This window comes from Pongo abelii, chromosome 3 (genome assembly GCF_028885655.2).
Source record: "Pongo abelii isolate AG06213 chromosome 3, NHGRI_mPonAbe1-v2.0_pri, whole genome shotgun sequence".
In the NCBI taxonomy this organism is placed as follows: Eukaryota; Metazoa; Chordata; class Mammalia; order Primates; family Hominidae; genus Pongo; species Pongo abelii.
In genome coordinates this window covers 1,710,038-1,716,199 of record NC_071988.2, presented here as the reverse complement: position 1 = coordinate 1,716,199, position 6,162 = coordinate 1,710,038, and the positions used below count along the sequence as shown (strand labels likewise).

The following is a 6,162-nucleotide window of genomic DNA, read 5'->3' as shown; positions in this document are numbered from 1 at the left end:
TTTGGGAGGCTGAGGCAGGCGGATCACCTGAGGTCAGGAGTTTGAGACCAGCCTGACCAACATGGAGAAACCCCGTCTGTATGCAAAATTAGCCGGGTGTGGTGGTGCATGCCTGTAATCCTAGCTGCTCGGGAGACTGAGGCAGGAGAATCGCTTGAACCTGGGAGGTGGAGGTTGCGGTGAGCTGAGATCGCACCATTCTACTCCAGCCGGGGCAACAAGAGCGAAAAGTCCGTCTCAAAAATAAATAAATAAATAAATAAAAATTACCTGGGCATGGTGGCACAGACCTGTAGTTCCAGGTACTCCGGAGGCTGAGGTGGGAGGATCCCTTGAGCTCAGGAGTTTGAGGCTGCAGTGAACTATGATCACACCAGTGCAACCCATCCTGGGTGACAGAGTGAGACCCTGTCTCAGAAAAAAATAAATAAATAAAAATAAATAAAAACTTTTGTTCTGCCAAATACCGTTAAAAGAATGAAAAGGTCCAGACTCAGTGGCTCACACCTGTAATCCCAGCACATCGGGAGGCCGAGGCAGGCGGATCACGACGTCAGGAGATCGAGACCATCCTGGCTAACATGGTGAAGCTCCATCTCTACTAAAAATACAAAAAAATTAGCCGGGCGTGGCGGCGTGCGCCTGTAGTCCCAGCTGCTGGGGAGGCTGAGGCAGCAGAAAGATATGAACACGGGAGGTGGAGCTTGCAGTGAACTGAGATCGCACCACCGCACTCCAGCCTGGGTGACAGAGCAAGACTCCTTCTCAAAAAAAAAAAAAAAAAAAAAAAAAAAGAATGAAAAGACAAATAAAGACAAATTACAGATTAGAGGAGAATATGTGTAAGCCACAGGTACTCAACCCCTGGGCTGGGGACTGGTACCAGTCTGTGGCCTGTTAGGAGCTGGGCTGCCCAGCAGGAGGTGAGAGAGCATTACCGCCTGAGCTCTGCCTCCTGTCAGATCAGCAGCAGCATTAGATTCTCACAGGAGCATGAGCCCTACTGTGAACTGCGCATGTGAGGGATCTGGTCCTTATGAGAATCATACTAATGTTTGATGATCTGAGGTGCAACAGTTTCATCCTGAATCCATCCCTACTCTGTCTGTGGAAAAACTGTCCCTCATGAAACTGGTCTCTGGTGCCAAAAAGGCTGGGGACCACTGGTGTAAACCACATATCCAACAGAGGACTTTATGAGAATAAATTTTTTTTTTTTTTAGACAGGGTCTCACTGACTACAGGCATGTGCCACTGCAAGCTCTGCCTCCCGGGTTCACGCTATTCTCCTGCCTTAGCCTCCCGAGTAGCTGGGACTACAGGCACCCACCACCACGCCCGGCTAATTTTCTGTATTTTTTTTAGTAGAGATGGGGTTTCTACTAAAAGAAACCAGGATGTTAGCCAGGATGGTCTCGATCTCCTGATCTCATGATCTGCCCGCCTCGGCCTCCCAAAGTGCTGGGATTACAGGCGTGAGCCACCGCGCCCGGCCCCTATCTTATAATTTTAAAGTATACAGTTCAGTGGCATTATGTACACTCACATTGTTGTATAACCATTATCACTACCTATCTCCAATACTTTTTTTTTTTTTTTTTTGAGACGAAGTCTTGCTCTGTCGCCCAGGCTAGAGTGCAGTGGTGCACTCTTGGCTCACTGCAAGCTCTGCCTCCCGGGTTCACGTTATTCTCCTGCCTCAGCCTCCGGAGTAGCTGGGACTACAGGCGCCCGCCACCATGCCCGGCTAATTTTTTGTGTTTTTAGTAGAGACAGGGTTTCACCGCGTTAGCCAGGATGGTCTCAATCTCCTGACCTCATGATCCGCCCGCTCCGGCCTCCCAAAGTGCTGGGATTACAGGCATGAGCCATTGCGCCTGGCCTTTTTCTTTTTTTTTTGAGATGGAGTCTTGCTCTGTTGCCCAGATTGGAGTGCAGTCACCCTCGGCTCACTGCAAGCTCTGCCTCCCGGGTTCACACCATTCTCCTGCCTCAGCCACCCAAGTAGCTGGGACTACAGGCGCCCACCACCATGCCCAGCTAATTTTTTTTTTGTATTTTTAGTAGAGACAGGGTTTCACTGTGTTAGCCAGGATGGTCTCGATCTCCTGACCTCATGATCTGCCTGCCCCGGCCTCCCAAAGTGCTGGGATCACAGGCGTGAGCCAGCACGCCCGACCTTAAATTTTTTATAATAATAAAAAATAACATTAGGCCTGGTGCGGTGGCTCACGCCTGTGATCCCAGCACTTCGGGAGGCTGAGGTGGGCTGATTGCTTGAGGCCAGGAGTTCCAGACCAGCCTAGCAAACATGGCAAAACCTTGTCTCTAGTAAAAATACAAAAAAAAAAAAAGCCAGCTGTGGTGGCACACACCTGTAATTCCAGCTACTCAGGAGCCTGAGGCACAAGAATCATCTGAACCTGGGAGGCAGAGGTTGCAGTGAGCCAAGATTGCACCACTGCACTCCAGCCTGGGTGTCAGAGAGAGACCATGTCTCAAAAAAACCAAAACAAAACAATTAATCCAGAACAGTGGAAACAAGTAAACAAGGGAGAAAGAACAGATAGGATACATAGAAAAATAGAAAATAGCAAGGTGGCAAATAATCAACTATACTGATAATCACATTAAATATAGATGGTCTAAATACTCTAATAAGAGTCAGAGATTGTCAGACTGGATGAAAAAGTTATACCCAGGCTGTCTACATGAAACCCATTTTCAATATAAAGGCATATATAGGTTCAAAGTAAAAGGCTGGAAAAAGATATACTGCACTAACATAATCAAAAGAAAGCTTGAGTGGGTATATGGTATATTAGACAAAGTAGGCTTCAGAACAAGAAATGTTAGTCGTCAGGCAGAAAGCAAAACATTTCCTAGTGATAAAGGGGTCATTTCTGCAGAAAGATTAGCAATCCAAAATGAGTACACACTTGATAACAGGTTAATAACACATGAGGTAAAAGGTTGATAGACGTCAAATGAAAAATAGACAAATCTGGCTGGGCGCGATGGCTCACGCCTATAATCCCAGCACTTTGGAAGGCCAAGGTGGGTGGATCACGAGGTCAGGAGATAGAGACCATCCTGGCTAACACGGTGAAACTCCATCTCTACTAAAAAAATACAAAAAATTAGCCGGGCACGGTGGCAGACGCCTGTCATCCCAGCTACTTGGGAGGCTGAGGCAGGAGAATGCCGTGAACCCGGGAGGTGGAGCTTGCAGTGAGCCGAGATGGCACCACTGTACTCCAGCCTAAGTGACAGAGCGAGACTCCCGTCTCAAAAAAAAAAAAAAAAAAAAAGACAAATCCACAATTATATTCGGAGATTTCAACACTGCTCCCTCAGTAATTGATAGAACAAGTAGATTAAAAATCTATAAGGATATAGGGGTAAGCCACCTTGCCTTTAATTTTTTTAAATTGTGAAAGATACATGAGGTGTACAGAAGAGTATGGAAAATAACATAAAGCCTCTGCACACATAACCAGTTTTGTCAAATTTTTGCCAACATGGCTTCCAGATCCTTTTTGTTAGTTCCAGATCCTTTTGTTAGTTAGTTTTTTCTTTTTTTTTTCTTTTTTTGAGATGGAATCTTGCTCTGTCACCCAGGCTAGAGTGCAGTGGCACCATCTCGGCTCACTGCAACCTCTGCCTCCTGGGTTCAAGCGATTCTCTTGCCTCAGCCTCTGGAGTAGCTGGGATTACAGGCGCCCGCCACCGTGTCCGGCTAATTATTGTATTTTTAGTAGAGATGGGGTTTCACCATCTCGGCCAGGCTGGTCTCGAACTCCTGACCTCATGATCCATCTGCCTCGGTCTCCCAAAGTGCTGGGATTACAGGTGTGAGCCACCGCGCCTGGCCTTGTTAGTTCTTACGGAGGTGAAATTCATATAAAATAAACCACTTAAAGCATACAACTTAGTGGCATTAATACATTCATGATGTTGTGTGGCCACTCCCTCTATCTAGTTTCAAAACATTTTCATCACCTCAAAAGGAGACCCGGTACCCAGTAGGCAGTTGTTCCCCATTCCCCCCAGACCCGCTAATCTACTTGTTATTTGCCTATTCTGGACATTGCATGTAAATGGAATCATCCAGCATGTGACCTTTTGTGATAGTGTTTCTTCAGTCCCAGAGTCAGGCAAGGGAGACTTGGTCAGGCCCATCCTAGGGTCCCTGCTACCCAAGCCAGCCCCATCCCAGTGGCTCTGGGGAACCTGCCCAGAACAGCCGTGCAGCATCAGAAAGGCGTGGGCACCAGGCCAGCCCCGCCCTTCCCTTCAGGGCTTCATCAACGCCAGACCACCATGGACCTGAGACAAGGTGGCTTCTCCTGTATGGGAGCAGGTGGCATTCTCAGAGGGCCATCAGGAGAGTGGGTGTTGGCAAAGCCACAGACTGTCACTATGGTGGGACAAATTCCTTTGCTCTGAGGCTCAGCTTCCTTATCTGTAAAATGGGGAGGATTCCAACACCTTCCCGTGGGCTAGTCCACAGCAAGGGCTAGATACACAGCACTGTGATGACGGGCCCTCAGCCAAGGCAGGCCAACTGCCCCACAGCAGCCTGAAACAGGGCCCTGATCTGACTCCTCCCACATGAGGGAGGGGTCTGAGCTCTGAGACCCAGCAACCATCTCTAGCCAGCAAGTGTGTCCCTGTAATCTGCCCTGTAGGAGGGCTTTGAAATGCTTTTCGGTTTTACTGGAGATCATCAAGGCAAATGGGACATTACTTTAAAGGGGCACAGACTCTATTTTTTTTTTTTTTTTGAGACGGAGTTTCGCTCTTTCCCCCAGGCTGGAGTGATGTGATTTCGGCTCACTGCAACCTCCGCGCTCCCCAGGTTCAAGCGATTCTCCTGTCTCAGCCTCCCAAGTGGCTGGGATTATAGGCGCCCGCCAGCACGCCCGGCTAATTTCTGTATTTTTAGTAGAGACCAGGTTTCACCATGTTGGCCAGGCTGGTCTTGAACTCCTTACCTCAGGTGATCCACCCGCCTCGGCCTCCCAAAGTGCTAGGATTACAGGCATGAGCCACTGCATCCTGCCGACTCTATTTCTTAATCCACTAAAAGCCCTTAATAATTATCCAAGTAATGGCTGAGAGGGGTGGGTAGATATAACTTAATCAGTCACACAGCTCTGACCTTTGTGATTTGAGGTGGTTGTCTCCGGTCCACAGGGGCCAGGATGGAAACCCAACTCAGGAGGGGCTGCCATGGGCAGAGCCTCGCCCAGGGCACAGGTGCCCTCATCCTGTTCTGGCCACTTTCTGCTCTGGTCCACGTCACAAAGACACTTGTCCTTGGGTAACCTGGCCAGCACAGCCTGACTGTTGCAGGTGGGGGATTACCGGACCCCAGCGAAGAGAATGGCCTGGACACCTGCTCCAGCCCTTCTCCCCTCCCCAGCCCCGCTGGGACTCCCACTCTTCCAGACACGTGAGGCTGACTCCAGCCCGTCCTGGCGTCAGCTGGCCTGGCTTCGCAGCCTGCACAGGACCAGCCTTACCAGGCCCAGAACTGTTGGAGGCCCCAGCCTGACCCCTGGGAGCCCCGATGCCTCCCCCAACATCCAGCCCCAGGGGTGCTGCGTGGCCTCACCCATAGCCTATTCCCGGAACCAGCCAGCCTCCATGCATCTGTCTGCCCTCAGTGTCCACTGTGGGACCTGGCCATCGAGCCCCACGGTGGCCAAGGGACACAGGTAGCTCTTTCTCCCGTCAGACCACCCCTTCTCCCCACCCCCACCAAACCCTCAGGGGATGCACATGGGGAGGCACTGGACCGCAGGGTCCCTCAGGCCCCTCCCACCCCAGGGACCCCTCTCCAGGGATGGGAAGCATTTTTCTCCTGCACCTTTGAGAAATCATCTGGTCTGAAACAAATCCCGCCCTACCTCAGTGGAATCTCCAGAGTGGCGAATATCCACACAGCCCACGGCCAGCACACCTGGCCGTCAGAGGCCCGCCCTGGGTCAGGCGGCTCATCTCACCCAGGGCACATCAGAGCACGGCAGGCTGGAGAGGGAGGCAGGGACCCCCTTCCTGGGAGTTTGCTGGAGACCCCGAGAGCGGGGCACGGCCTCCTTCCGCTGCCCGCCACCCTCTCTGCAGGGTGCTCATCCCTAGGGACCCCCCAAGAGT

General features: G+C 50.8%; 1 protein-coding gene and 1 long non-coding RNA gene across 5 annotated transcripts in view; one reads left to right on the top strand and one right to left on the bottom strand.

Annotated features, from left to right (window-relative positions):
• The window catches only part of LOC129059222 (uncharacterized), a 33,075-nt gene extending 27,577 nt beyond the window's left edge, over positions 1 to 5,498 (bottom strand). For 3 of the 4 annotated variants that reach the window (XR_010139576.1, XR_010139578.1, XR_010139577.1), the window contains exons 1-2: positions 5,165 to 5,498; positions 271 to 408 (exon numbers count right to left, since the gene is read on the bottom strand). This is a non-coding gene — a long non-coding RNA (uncharacterized LOC129059222). The remainder of the gene's footprint in view (positions 1 to 270; positions 409 to 5,164) is intronic. The other variant, XR_010139579.1, reaches the window with a different exon arrangement.
• Positions 5,348 to 6,162, top strand: part of FAM53A (family with sequence similarity 53 member A) — a 44,335-nt gene continuing 43,520 nt past the window's right edge. Inside the window, exon 1 of the mRNA XM_054554893.2 lies at positions 5,348 to 5,723. The gene's annotated coding sequence lies outside the window, so the exon portion shown is untranslated. The remainder of the gene's footprint in view (positions 5,724 to 6,162) is intronic.